This window comes from Rutidosis leptorrhynchoides, chromosome 7 (genome assembly GCF_046630445.1).
Source record: "Rutidosis leptorrhynchoides isolate AG116_Rl617_1_P2 chromosome 7, CSIRO_AGI_Rlap_v1, whole genome shotgun sequence".
Taxonomy (NCBI): Eukaryota; Viridiplantae; Streptophyta; class Magnoliopsida; order Asterales; family Asteraceae; genus Rutidosis; species Rutidosis leptorrhynchoides.
This window is the reverse complement of record NC_092339.1, coordinates 147,443,194-147,457,890: the sequence shown is the minus strand read 5'-3', so window position 1 is coordinate 147,457,890 and position 14,697 is coordinate 147,443,194.

The window sequence follows — 14,697 nt, the reverse complement described above, 5'->3', positions numbered from 1 at the left end:
ACGAAAATCTTATGGTCTATTAAAATTATGGAAATGATCGATTATGATAAACTAATGAACTCACCAACCTTTTGGTTGACACTTTAAAGCATGGTTATTCTCAGGATTGAAAGAAATATTCCGCTGTGCATTTGCTCAGTTTAAAGATATTATTTGGAGTCATTCATGGCATATTTCAAAAGATATTGCATTCGAGTCGTTGAGTTCAGTAAAGATTATGATTAAGTAAATGACAGATTAGATCATTTATAGTTGGATATTATGAAATGGTATGCATGTCTGTCAAATTTCGATGTAATGAAAGTTTGTCTTTTAAAACGAATGCAATGTTTGTAAAATGTATCATATATAGGTCAAATACCTCGCAATGTAATCATATGTTATTGTATTCGTTCTTATGGATTAAGACGGGTCTTTACAATCCTCTCGTGGAAGAAGATCGAGTCTTCAAGAGGATCTCGAAGAGATTGAGAACTATCAACCAGAGGAAGAATCGGATGAAGAGGAGATAGAAGATAAGGAGGCGAACTTACAGGAACATCAAGAGTTCATGAATTCAAATTTCGAAACCAAGATTGACAGGATTCTAAAGCGAGAGGAAGAGATTAGCGAAAATCACTCTAGGTTCAAGAAGGCTTTGAAAGGATTTGTGAAAACAATTTCTTGCAATAGGTCATAATTTGTATGTCTGGGATAATGATCTTTATTTGTGTACTATGTGGAGTGCTTAAATGTTGGCACTAAACAATTATGTGTAAGATAGCTAATAATGTTGTGTTTATTGTGTGCTTAAGTTGATTTTGCTTGTATACCCATGCAAAAATAGAAATCTACTGTACGGCTGCTTCCACGGTCGACCGTGATTCGACCGCAGAACACCTGACAGAATTAATTTGTCCTAGCACTCTTACACAAATTCAATGATCAATAGATTGCAAAAGGACAAATTGATATCTCTGACAAAGTGCTCTCAATTTAGCTACCTACCCCATTAAAGTTTGCAAGACACCATTCATCATTTGTCTATTAAAGCAAATACATTCAACAAATTCACACCACCATCAACTACTCCAAACATCTCTTTGCAAAACAAAGGTTCTTCACAATGAGATCCATTGTTAAAGGGAGAGAAGTTCTTACACATCTTCTTACTACCTACTCTCTAGAAAGCTTCTCAAACATCAAGTGGGATGTCTTTCTTAATCTAAGAGATTCATGTAACATCCCGTGTTTTTCCGTTAAATTTAATTTTAACACCGTCTTTTTTTTTTTTTTTTTTTAACAAAATCTTTCGTATTTAAATTAATAGTTTCCGTGAGTAACGTTCATTATATTCCCGCTATTTAATTTTGACATCACCCGTTTACTCGAGCGTTTTAAAAATATTCGTTTGGTTAATTCCCGCACCCGCTTTGAAACTTGAGGGACTAAACTTGCCAAGAGGGCAAAGAGATGACTAGGTCAACTAGTCAACCTTCACCCTCCTCCATTCAATCACCTCCACCTCTCTCTCTTTCTCTCTATCAAGAACACACACACAAACACCCAATTCAATCATTCATCATCTAAATTCAATCTTGGAAGCTCACAACAAATCCGATTACATTTTCGTGATCCTCTCTTCATCCTCTACATTTGGATACAAACTTCATCTCGTTTGGGTAACATTTCTAAAACTCTAGATTTCTTTAAATTCGTGTTTTTGACTTGAAATTGTGTTAGTTAGTGTCTATGGCTCGTGTATAACATGAATATATGTTTTGTTTGCTCGATTCGTTGTTTTGAGTAACTAGTTTGAACATTTGAAATGGGTTAGCTTAATCCTTGATTTTGGATGAGTTAATGTTGTTAGATTGTTAAAGTGCATGTTTTAATTGTGTTACTAGTATCACTAGCTTCGTTTTGATGCGTAGGTTGATTAAGGAAACTTCAAAAACATGAATATTGATTTTTGCGGATTTTGGTTAGGGTTTGATAGACTTAAAACGAGCTTTTGATGTTTCGAATGCCATGAAATGTTATTAGTAAGTGTTTAGTTGTAATGTATGCTTCATTACCTTCAAAACGGCATATCGTATGTGTAAATTGGATTCCCGAATCATAAAATACGTTTTACGAACTTGAAACTTTGAAAATAAACCTTTCTTGATCAATTGACGAGTTTTCGGTTATTGTAAATGATGTTTTTGATTAATGATATGTGGTTAGTTGTATTCCTTGTCGAAATAGCTTTCCGATGATATAAAATACATGTTCTAATTGTTTGCGGATCATAAAATGTGAATGTTTGTGTTTTGGTTCGTGCATACTTTGAAAACTGACCAGAATTCTCTGGCCAGGTAGTGGCGCGGCGCGCCACATCCCCGCGCGGCGCGCAGAATCGCCTGGCCAGATTCTGCTCACTTTGGCGCATTTCACGCGAAATGTTTGACTAGCTATCGACCTCCGATTCACATGAAACTTGTTCTAATATGCTTATATATGAATAAAAACCTCAGAAAAATAGTTCGGGACCGAACCCGAACGTGTTGACTTTTTCGTTGACTTTGACCAAGTTTGACTTTTAGTCAAACTTAACCAAACTTTTATACAATCATTCTAACATGCTTTTATACTTGTTTCTTGTATGAAACTTGACAACGTGATTCACATGCTATACTTAATCGAGTCGTAACGAGCCATAGGACTAATTGAACACATTTCACCCGACCTTGTGTCGTAACCGGTTAATTGATATAACTTACTTGTTTAGGTCAAGGCTAAGCAACTTTCATGCACACGTTTACTTGTTGAAGTACTTTTATACTCGTGCACTCGAGGTGAGATCATAGTCCCACCTTTTCAACAACTTTTATACTTTAAATTGTGGGCTGAGAAACATATACTTTGTACATTTTGTACTACTTGCTTTTATACTTTGAACACAAGTACAAGGAAAACAAACATTCCACAGCGAGTTAGAACAAAAATCCTCAATTCGATTATCATTAGTTACACTTGCAGGGTGTAAGCGAGAACTTATATTGTGTGGCCATACGGGTTTGACAAACCCTCATTACGGACGGTTCGCTACCGTCTACGGATGAAATATATTTTCGAGAAACAGTGTATGTTCTAACACTATTGTGATGGGGTTCTATGGAAGGAAACGTTAAGTCTTGATAATTGGGTGCTCGCGAACAATACTTTTGGAATGCAAACGATTTTGATAATCAACTATGGGAATACTAAATCTTGTGGTTCAAAAACAACGTTTATTACAAACACCTATGATTTCACCAACGTTTTTGCGTTGACAGTTTTCTATATGTTTCTCAGGTTCATACTTGGCTATTTGATACATGCTTCCGCGTACACTCATACTTGCTTGGGGTCAAGCATACATGCATACACTCTGATTATTTGCTTGGAGTCAAGATACATACATACATACGCTAGTGATAGCACCTTTGGATTCAAACTTTTGGTTACATACTTACGCTATTTATAGCAACGGTGTTTTTCAACTTATATTATGTCGCAAGTTATTTCATTTATACTTTATGACTTTTGTAAACTTAGACTTGTTGTCGAACGGTTTTGTAAACTAAACTTGCAAGTCTTGTACCTTTCAAATGAATGCGACATAATTTTGGTCAAACGAGTCTCATATAGGGACTACGACCACGCAACGGGACCTAAGTTAACGGCGCCGTCAATAACGGTTTTGGTCGGGTCGTTACAGATAGTATCAGAGCGTTGGTTGTAGGGAACTAGGATATGCATTAGTGTGTCTGACAGAGTCGTTAGGACGCATTAGTGAATCTAGACTACAACCGGATAGTTAGCCATTGCATTCTGACATACATTTGCTATAGATAGCACTTACTTGAATACTTGTGCATTATACTTGAATCATTCTTAGGCAAACTTTTTAATGGTACCCAACCTTCATCATACGAATTCGTATTCCGCCACTTTTTGGTAACACACGTAAATTCATGATTCATACACGTATGGATGACGACGACTTCGTTAGTCACACTCGTTCGGGAACTCTGTCTCCCGGATTGTTATTTGCCACCGTTTCAACTTACTATCGGTTTCCCACTGGTGTTTCTTACTATCTACTTTTCAGTGTTACTACCATCACTACTCTAGATGAGTATCGTCATCACTATTTATCGCTACGGTTGCGTACTACTTGTTATCATGACTCGTTACTCTTTTTATACCTAAATACATTATTGTTTGAATCGAACCGATTTGACGTTAACAATCATTTATACTCTTCCCGCGGGGAAACGCTTCTTTAGAGTTGTAGAAACTATTTCGATTTAATACGAGTCACGTTTGAGACGTCGTTACATTTTGTTCATTTTAGATTTTCGCGATGACACGAACTTGAGTCTATGGAGTGATGTGGGAATGGAGGTATGAGTTAGCATAATATAACTACACTCTATCAACGTAGTTATATTACGGTAAGACATACCAAAGTTCTAGTGACGCGTGATGGTGGTTAGACTCGATCAACCTAAACACCACCATGTGCCATGTACATGACTTCACCCTTTCATGTTTGGACATCCGAAAACTCCGAGAATATTGATAACAACCATACCGGGGACACCCCTTCGACTTTTGTCGAACTATACTTATGCTTCCAAATGAATTACCGATTCCTCTCGACTTCGACCGTATGTTACACGTGTATACTATCTCGTCCTCGCACAGTCTTATTGACTAATTACGATTTACTCGTTATGCTCGCACCGAGGCGGAAACTTCTTTTGCATCACCCTCGTACTTCCGGTTCAGGAGGTCCTTATTCTAAATTCCCAATGGAGAGAGACTCTCCACGTTATACTAGTATTCACCTCGAGGGTGAATAGTTCCGACGAACGTTTTTCTTTCAGAAACCGATGAGGACTTGCCCCGACGAACGTTTTTGGAAACTGATAAATCTTTCGCTACGCGAATTTTCTTGAGAAACTTGTCCTAACAAACTTGTCTAAATATACCTTACGGAATGTACTCCGTAGACTTCGGAGTGCCTCACAAAAAGCCTCGGGACCACGTTTAGACATGGGTACCGCGTACCATCCACAACCCGACGGACCGAACAAACATACGATTTAAGTCTTGAAAACCATAATACGAATTTGTATTACCAACTTCAAATTTACTTGAGAAAAGTATTTTCCTCAACCGAATCCTCATACTACAATGATTTTCATTCGAGTTTTAACGTCACTCCTTTTGAAACCACATGTGACCGGAAACGTCATTCTCCTTTGTCGAACCAAGTAAACGATGACCAATTCACCGGGGCCGAGGTTATTCATGAGCAACCGAGAAAATTTATTCATATTCAGGCAAAACCCTACGTGACTCGTAATCACCAAGAGCTACGCCGATGTTAGACGTAAACATTTCAAATTCCGCGTGGGAAACCGCGTCACGTTAAGAGTCGCACCTTGGAAAGGTACAATCCATTTCGGGAAACGTAGGAAGCTAAATCCGCGATACTTTGATCCTTTAAATTCTTGGGGTGTTTTGGACCCGTCGCTAACCGTTTAGACTTTTCCGACTCATTTTGGGTCTCCGTTTATCCTACATTCGATGTATCAACTCAAAGACGTGTTTTGCGAAACGAGAACTTGTTATCTCCTTTGATGAACTCACTATCGACGATAACCCTCACTTCCTAGGAGGACCGGTTGAAACCATAAATCGTGAAGCCAAACCTTAAAACAACACATGATCCCGACCGTCAAAATTCGTTGAAATACCTTAGAACGTACTTCTCCCTCATTCGTAGAATTGGCAACACAAGATCTCGAGGAAGATTCAACGACTACTACTTCCAACTAAATTTCGGGACGAAATTTCTTTTGAGGTGTGGATAATGTAACATCCCGTGTTTTTCCGTTAAATTTAATTTTAACACCGTCTTTTTTTTTTTTTTTTTTTAACAAAATCTTTCGTATTTAAATTAATAGTTTCCGTGAGTAACGTTCATTATATTCCCGCTATTTAATTTTGACATCACCCGTTTACTCGAGCGTTTTAAAAATATTCGTTTGGTTAATTCCCGCACCCGCTTTGAAACTTGAGGGACTAAACTTGCCAAGAGGGCAAAGAGATGACTAGGTCAACTAGTCAACCTTCACCCTCCTCCATTCAATCACCTCCACCTCTCTCTCTTTCTCTCTATCAAGAACACACACACAAACACCCAATTCAATCATTCATCATCTAAATTCAATCTTGGAAGCTCACAACAAATCCGATTACATTTTCGTGATCCTCTCTTCATCCTCTACATTTGGATACAAACTTCATCTCGTTTGGGTAACATTTCTAAAACTCTAGATTTCTTTAAATTCGTGTTTTTGACTTGAAATTGTGTTAGTTAGTGTCTATGGCTCGTGTATAACATGAATATATGTTTTGTTTGCTCGATTCGTTGTTTTGAGTAACTAGTTTGAACATTTGAAATGGGTTAGCTTAATCCTTGATTTTGGATGAGTTAATGTTGTTAGATTGTTAAAGTGCATGTTTTAATTGTGTTACTAGTATCACTAGCTTCGTTTTGATGCGTAGGTTGATTAAGGAAACTTCAAAAACATGAATATTGATTTTTGCGGATTTTGGTTAGGGTTTGATAGACTTAAAACGAGCTTTTGATGTTTCGAATGCCATGAAATGTTATTAGTAAGTGTTTAGTTGTAATGTATGCTTCATTACCTTCAAAACGGCATATCGTATGTGTAAATTGGATTCCCGAATCATAAAATACGTTTTACGAACTTGAAACTTTGAAAATAAACCTTTCTTGATCAATTGACGAGTTTTCGGTTATTGTAAATGATGTTTTTGATTAATGATATGTGGTTAGTTGTATTCCTTGTCGAAATAGCTTTCCGATGATATAAAATACATGTTCTAATTGTTTGCGGATCATAAAATGTGAATGTTTGTGTTTTGGTTCGTGCATACTTTGAAAACTGACCAGAATTCTCTGGCCAGGTAGTGGCGCGGCGCGCCACATCCCCGCGCGGCGCGCAGAATCGCCTGGCCAGATTCTGCTCACTTTGGCGCATTTCACGCGAAATGTTTGACTAGCTATCGACCTCCGATTCACATGAAACTTGTTCTAATATGCTTATATATGAATAAAAACCTCAGAAAAATAGTTCGGGACCGAACCCGAACGTGTTGACTTTTTCGTTGACTTTGACCAAGTTTGACTTTTAGTCAAACTTAACCAAACTTTTATACAATCATTCTAACATGCTTTTATACTTGTTTCTTGTATGAAACTTGACAACGTGATTCACATGCTATACTTAATCGAGTCGTAACGAGCCATAGGACTAATTGAACACATTTCACCCGACCTTGTGTCGTAACCGGTTAATTGATATAACTTACTTGTTTAGGTCAAGGCTAAGCAACTTTCATGCACACGTTTACTTGTTGAAGTACTTTTATACTCGTGCACTCGAGGTGAGATCATAGTCCCACCTTTTCAACAACTTTTATACTTTAAATTGTGGGCTGAGAAACATATACTTTGTACATTTTGTACTACTTGCTTTTATACTTTGAACACAAGTACAAGGAAAACAAACATTCCACAGCGAGTTAGAACAAAAATCCTCAATTCGATTATCATTAGTTACACTTGCAGGGTGTAAGCGAGAACTTATATTGTGTGGCCATACGGGTTTGACAAACCCTCATTACGGACGGTTCGCTACCGTCTACGGATGAAATATATTTTCGAGAAACAGTGTATGTTCTAACACTATTGTGATGGGGTTCTATGGAAGGAAACGTTAAGTCTTGATAATTGGGTGCTCGCGAACAATACTTTTGGAATGCAAACGATTTTGATAATCAACTATGGGAATACTAAATCTTGTGGTTCAAAAACAACGTTTATTACAAACACCTATGATTTCACCAACGTTTTTGCGTTGACAGTTTTCTATATGTTTCTCAGGTTCATACTTGGCTATTTGATACATGCTTCCGCGTACACTCATACTTGCTTGGGGTCAAGCATACATGCATACACTCTGATTATTTGCTTGGAGTCAAGATACATACATACATACGCTAGTGATAGCACCTTTGGATTCAAACTTTTGGTTACATACTTACGCTATTTATAGCAACGGTGTTTTTCAACTTATATTATGTCGCAAGTTATTTCATTTATACTTTATGACTTTTGTAAACTTAGACTTGTTGTCGAACGGTTTTGTAAACTAAACTTGCAAGTCTTGTACCTTTCAAATGAATGCGACATAATTTTGGTCAAACGAGTCTCATATAGGGACTACGACCACGCAACGGGACCTAAGTTAACGGCGCCGTCAATAACGGTTTTGGTCGGGTCGTTACAATTCACTTTATCCCCTTCATATCAATGAATTCTATGAGAATTTTCAACTCTCACACAATAATGAGAAAATCTCATTTTCTCTTTATGGAAGAAGTTATTCATTAACGCTTAAAGAATTTGGAAATATTATGGATGTTCCGAGTGAAGGTCGAACATTCTTTCTAGAACCAAATTCATTCAATGAATTTCCTAAATGGGTAAAGAAATACAATGCACTAGATATTATGTGCAACGGAACTTTTAGACCCAAATACATCAAAAAGGATGGAATCCTTTGTCAACATCTTGCATCGACATATGATCTTTGGAAACAGATCATCACTGAAAATGTGTACGGAAAGGGGGAACTACTGGATAGACTGGATGCAAATGAAGTCACCTTCATATGTTGTCTTCTGAACTCCACGAAAGTAAATGTTGCACACTTCATGGCATCGAGAATGCAACATGCAAGTCAACATTCCCATGTGTCACTTCCGTATGGTCTCCATCTGACCAAGCTTTTTGCATATGTTGGAATGACATCTCCGTTTCACCATTCCATTCAAGTCTCTTCATATCCAATATGCAAATCTTCAACCAAGCATATCCAAGAACCTCCTCTTGAAAATCCACCCAACTTTTGTTCTCTTTCAACACAGGGACAAAACAGTGTAATTCTTGGAAATATTCAAAAACTTGGTCGAAGATTGTCACAACTTGAGGACAAGGACAAGGGTCACTCCTCTCATCATGATAATTGAACTTCTTTTGACTATCATGTATTATCTATGTATGAATTATCTGTGCTTAGTACGTGCTTTAAATAAAATGTGTGCTTGTTATGTTTTCATAAATGTTTTTCCAACATGCAAATTTAAGGGGGAGTTTTGCTCTAAGGGCGAGCTTAGTTCTAGGGGGAACTAACCTTTTTGCTTTGACAAAAGGGGGAGAAAGATGGATACAAGTGATTGTTAACACTTGTGTATTTATAGCAAAATGTCCCTCATCACTTGTATGTTTGTCATCATTAAAAAGGGGGAGAATGTTGGTTGAATGTGGGTTAATGCACTAAACGATAAACTTAAGTATGATTAACCAAAAGAATATGTTTTGATGATGACACATACATATACATACGTGATGACTGACATCTTAACATAAAACACGCAAGATCACTAATCCATACTTTATCTTGCAAATGACCAAGTCAAACATAGTCTAAAGAATGAAATTAAAAGTTCAGCTAAACACACGGTCGAGGTACGGTCGACCGCATAGTCAACCGTGAAACCTCAAACTGAATTGCAACGTAGTTTTGTGAAAATAAGTTGCACGGTCGCCACCACGGTCAATCGCAGTGCGACCGCAGTTTTCTCTGTTACCATTTAAGACCAAATAAAGTTTGACTAGTTTCCGACATCTATAATTCATGAAACCTTTCTCAACATGCTTAAAATAGATGCCTTCTCCATACTCAATTGAGTTTTGGTCATAAAAACACTAATCGTGATTAATTACGCCTAATGACATCTTAATGACAAATTAACCAAGATTAGGCATAACACATAAGTGTTAATCAACAACTTGAGATCTTAATTCTTATCTGGATATTCTTAGTATGATCATCAAGTACCAACACACTTAAGCCAATGTCACTAGAACAATAATTGCTATTAGAAATGACTTAGTGATTAATTAAGGCTAAATGAGGAACAATGCTCTCAAGGTTAACTAGTAATGACTTGTAATCCTAAAACACACCTAGATACATTTAGGATGGTCACTAAGTTCCAACTAGAGATTGCTCTTCCCTTGTGCATTTGTTGGACATTAATGTGTGCTTACACATTAATCAAGCAATATGTTATATTGCACTTAAACTTGTTAAAGCTTGAATTATAAGTTGTGCAAGTATCTATATGATTGATCCTAGAATAACTATCTCTTGCTATGTGAGTATTACTTGCTACTTGTCAATATGATTAATACTCATAAACTTGTCAACTTGATTAATATGTTTGCTATGTGCTCACTAGTTAGGATTCAAGTAACTAACCTACTCCAATAGATTAAGTGTAAAATGGTTCACAATGAAAATATAGTCAATTGTCTATTTGGTCTAGTCTAAGTAACTAAGGGTGATTACTTAAGACTTAACTTTGATGTCTCTACATATTTCATGATTATCTTATAGAGACACTATTTAATTAATCTCTAAACTAAACTCAAAAAGAACATGACTTGTGATTAATTGAAACTAGAAAGTTAATGACATAGTGACTAGTCTTTAGAATTGAACCAAGGGCATTAAAGTGACTAAATAAGTCTTGACCAAACTGAGATTTTCCAAAATATCAATCAAGACACTTCTCCAAGAATGTTGGGTTTGCCACTTTTGGAATGATTAGTCACTTTCATGCATTAAGACCAAATCTCACACACTTAATGCATATAGTACTTGTATAGGATGTTTGGTTTCTTTTGCAGGTGCTAGAAGGAGTAAAGGTGCCAAAATGTGGTGTTCAAATTTGAGTCAAACGACTATACAACGGATACTAAATTTGGACTGGAGCACGCACGGTCGCACCATGGTCGACCGTGAAGGCAACCGTGTGTCAATGGCTACTTTTTGAATCCCACTATAAAAAGCAAACATTTAAGAGCATTTGAAGCTGACCCTCTTGCATATTTCAAAGGCTTATTTCCAGTGATCACAAGTGCATCAATTACTATTCAAATGTGATCAAGTAAGAGAAGATTCTATGATCTCATAGATATAGAATTGGGTTGTTGTAAACTTACTAATCAAAATCATTTATCTTGTGAGTTTACTTAATGTAATGTATGTTCTAGAATTGTCTTAGCATCATCATTGCAAAGTGTATAAGTCTTGTAACTTCAGTTAGTAGAAGCATAGGCTAGCTTAGTGATCTACTTCCTTAAAGGGACTTAGGAAGTTGATTAATCTTATTTGGAGGTTAATACTTGTCCAAGGTGAAGACAAGTTGATCTAGGTTGGAGTTGATCTTTCAAAGGGATAGAAATATTAGGTTTGTTGTCTACCAAAGAAGTTGAAGACTTGTAAGTCGGATCTCCACCGGGTTTGGAGAAAAGTGCTTAGTGAAGCAACAAATCCCGATTAGTGTAATCGGGGAGTGGATTAAGGTGGATTAGTTAACATCCACCCGAACCACTATAAATCCTTGTGTCTATGTTCTTTACATTACTTCATTTATCATTTCGAACATATACACTACACACATCAAGTTTGAGTTGAGTTGGTTGATCAAAGTTAAATCGAATTTGGTGATCAATCGAAAAAGTGTTAATAACGTATCAAGTAACTATTCACCCCCCCCCCCCCTTCTAGTTACTTACACAAGGCTAAAGTGTCATTAAGTTGTCATTAAGTGTGATTAACCAATATTAGCATTTTAGTGACAAAAACTCCTTTTGATATGAAGGAGGCAAATATTCTAAGCATGTTTAAATAAGTTTAATAAATTATAGATGCCCCGAAGTAGTCAAACATTTTTCGGTCAAAAATCCAGACAGTGAGAAACTGCGGTCGACCCACGACTGACCGTGGAGTCGACCGTGTACCTTGTTTCGTAGAACCAAGGTACAGGGCATCCCACGGTCTGACATGCGGTCGATCGTAGACCCAGCTGTGCTCCTTCAGTGTTTTTCAAATTACTCTTTTGACTTAACGGTTTTTGTGTATTGGTCGTTTGCTAGAGATTGTGTAGGCTTGTGAACTTGTGTTGTTCTATACGTTGTTTAAGCACACAAGACTTAGTATCATCATCAAAACAAAGTGGTTAACATTTGAATATTATCATTGGATCACTAACCAACACCATCACCTAACACTCATGAACTAAAATCAAGACCTGAAAATTTGAGAAACGATCCAATTGAATTGTTGACCAAAATCTCATAAACTTTAACTTTTCGATCTGTTGTACAGAGATGAATTTTAACAAGATATGATGCAACACGAAGCTTGAAGGATTAATCGGGAATCTAAAACTCTAATCAATTGGATCTATGAATGCTTCTTGTTAACGTCCGTTAGCCTCAGGGACCGCATACGCAGGTAATTGGTCACCAATAGCCTAAATTTAAAACACTTTTTGAAAGTATGTGACGTACACTGGTATTTATCTTGGTATATAGATTACGTTGGAACAAAAATAAAAGTATAAAGCTATTTGGTAGCCTTTTTTTTTTGGAAAAATAACGAAAACTTATATAAATAACGGAAAACGTTTTCGAATAGAAAACTTCTTCAACAAAAGATACAACAAGAGAAAACCGCGATGAGAGCTCATACCTAGACACAACCTGAACTATCTATATCTAGCCTCTTAAGACCATTCCTCACCAAAATCCGAAACAAATTGGGATAACTATAAAACAAAAATAAACCAACGATAAAATCCAACTAACAAACTAAAAAGGACATCGAACTTAAAAACAATAAAGACACAAAGAGACACGAAGACGAGAACAACAAGGTCAAATATCTTTGATAAACACACCAAATTCTTCCATCTCGGCACCTTGAACCAACTTGTTCTTCCTCTTTTGTTGATATTTGTTTTTGAGAGGCGTACTAGTGATCTCGCGAGAATTAATACGAGAAACATTAACCGGTTCGCTCTCCTCGGCCATGCTCGTCATCATTCGGTCAAAAGCCTTGAAAGCCTCCTTGGACATTCTACCATTCCCAATTGCCGAAGAATCTCCTTTGTTAATCGCATCCATTGAAACACCCCTCTTGACATCTAGACCTCCCAAAAATAAATTTTGAATAGCTTCCCCGTAATCCAAATCTTCAATGTGATCTTTAAGCTTATAAGAACCCGAGGTGGACACTTCGTTCGCCTTCTTTCTTTATCTAAACAACTTCACCAATTAGACTTCTTGAAACATTTCTATTCAATACGTACCACGATTTACAAAAACCTTCGCAAGAGGGAACTTGGCAATCACAATAATTTCTACCACTATGACCAACCAACACCGGTTATGATCTATCTTCATCCGACTCCTTATTTCGTGAAGCCAACAATTCTTCTTTCTTTCTCTTCTTCTCCTTCTTCAGTCGCACCAATCTTTCCACGAAAGTTAAGTTGTCTTCGTTTGGTTCCGAATCTGGAAAAGGAACAGCTACATCAGAAGGGCTTTGGTCATGTTCGGGCCCAACAAACGGCCCTACATAACCTGGTTCTGGGTCAGGAGACTTAGCAGCATCAATCACCCCATCACTAACAATTACCGGATCATGATTAATAGTAGTAGATAACTCCTTGTTTGACATCAACTTATTCACCTCATTAACCCTCCCATCATCATCACCCATGTAATCTTTGTCACTCAACTCGTCAACCATAACAATCGGGACCTCAGTGCCTGGTGTTTGAGAAGGAAAAACATGATCTGAGGTCACCCTATTACATTCATCCATCACCAAAGACCCGAACTTTATACCCGAATAAGAACCCGATATATCCGTCTTATGTTTATCTGAATCGCAAACAACCTGTTGAACACAAAAACCATCTGTCTTCATACCGTTAGACACCACGAAACGGTTTGCTGTTTCCATCAAAGTTTGAACAAAACCATTAAATAAAATCCGATGTAAACCACTCACATCCGAAATTTCCGACACCCAAACGTTACTTCTTGCAAACATTGAACCCTTCAAATCAACCTCAACTGTATCATGTATATGTCTTGCATTCGAAGATTTAACGAAAGCGAATAAAGAACCTATTGTACCCAACGATGAGGAGGACCTGGACACGACAATGACCTCACCAAACAAATCAACCATTCTCGTAGCATTCTCTTTTGAAATACATTTAACCGGAACTCCTGAAATTTCTAACCACGCGTAACGGTGATACGAGGCGGCGAAATCCTTAAACGGGGAAATCCTAACAAACTCCGTCGAACTAGAATTAATGATATTCTTAAAGCTATCCTCATCACCACAAATACAAATACAATCGAATGGACCTAGCTTACAAATATGAGAAACGTGTGCGTTGCACGAAATCAAGAAACTAGAAACTTTAGTATCTACCAAAGGAACAACGTCAAGTAAGAGTACTGCCCTTTGAAGTTGTTGAACGATCGCTTGATTAGGCTCAATCCTACACCAAAGTTTCTTGCTCAACAACGACCTGAACGATCAGTCTTACTGAAACGATCAGTCTTACCGTGAACTCCAATTTTTGGCCAACCCACAAAAATTGGTTGCCCAAAAATCCTGGAACCATTCAGCTCCTGTACAACTCTTCGTC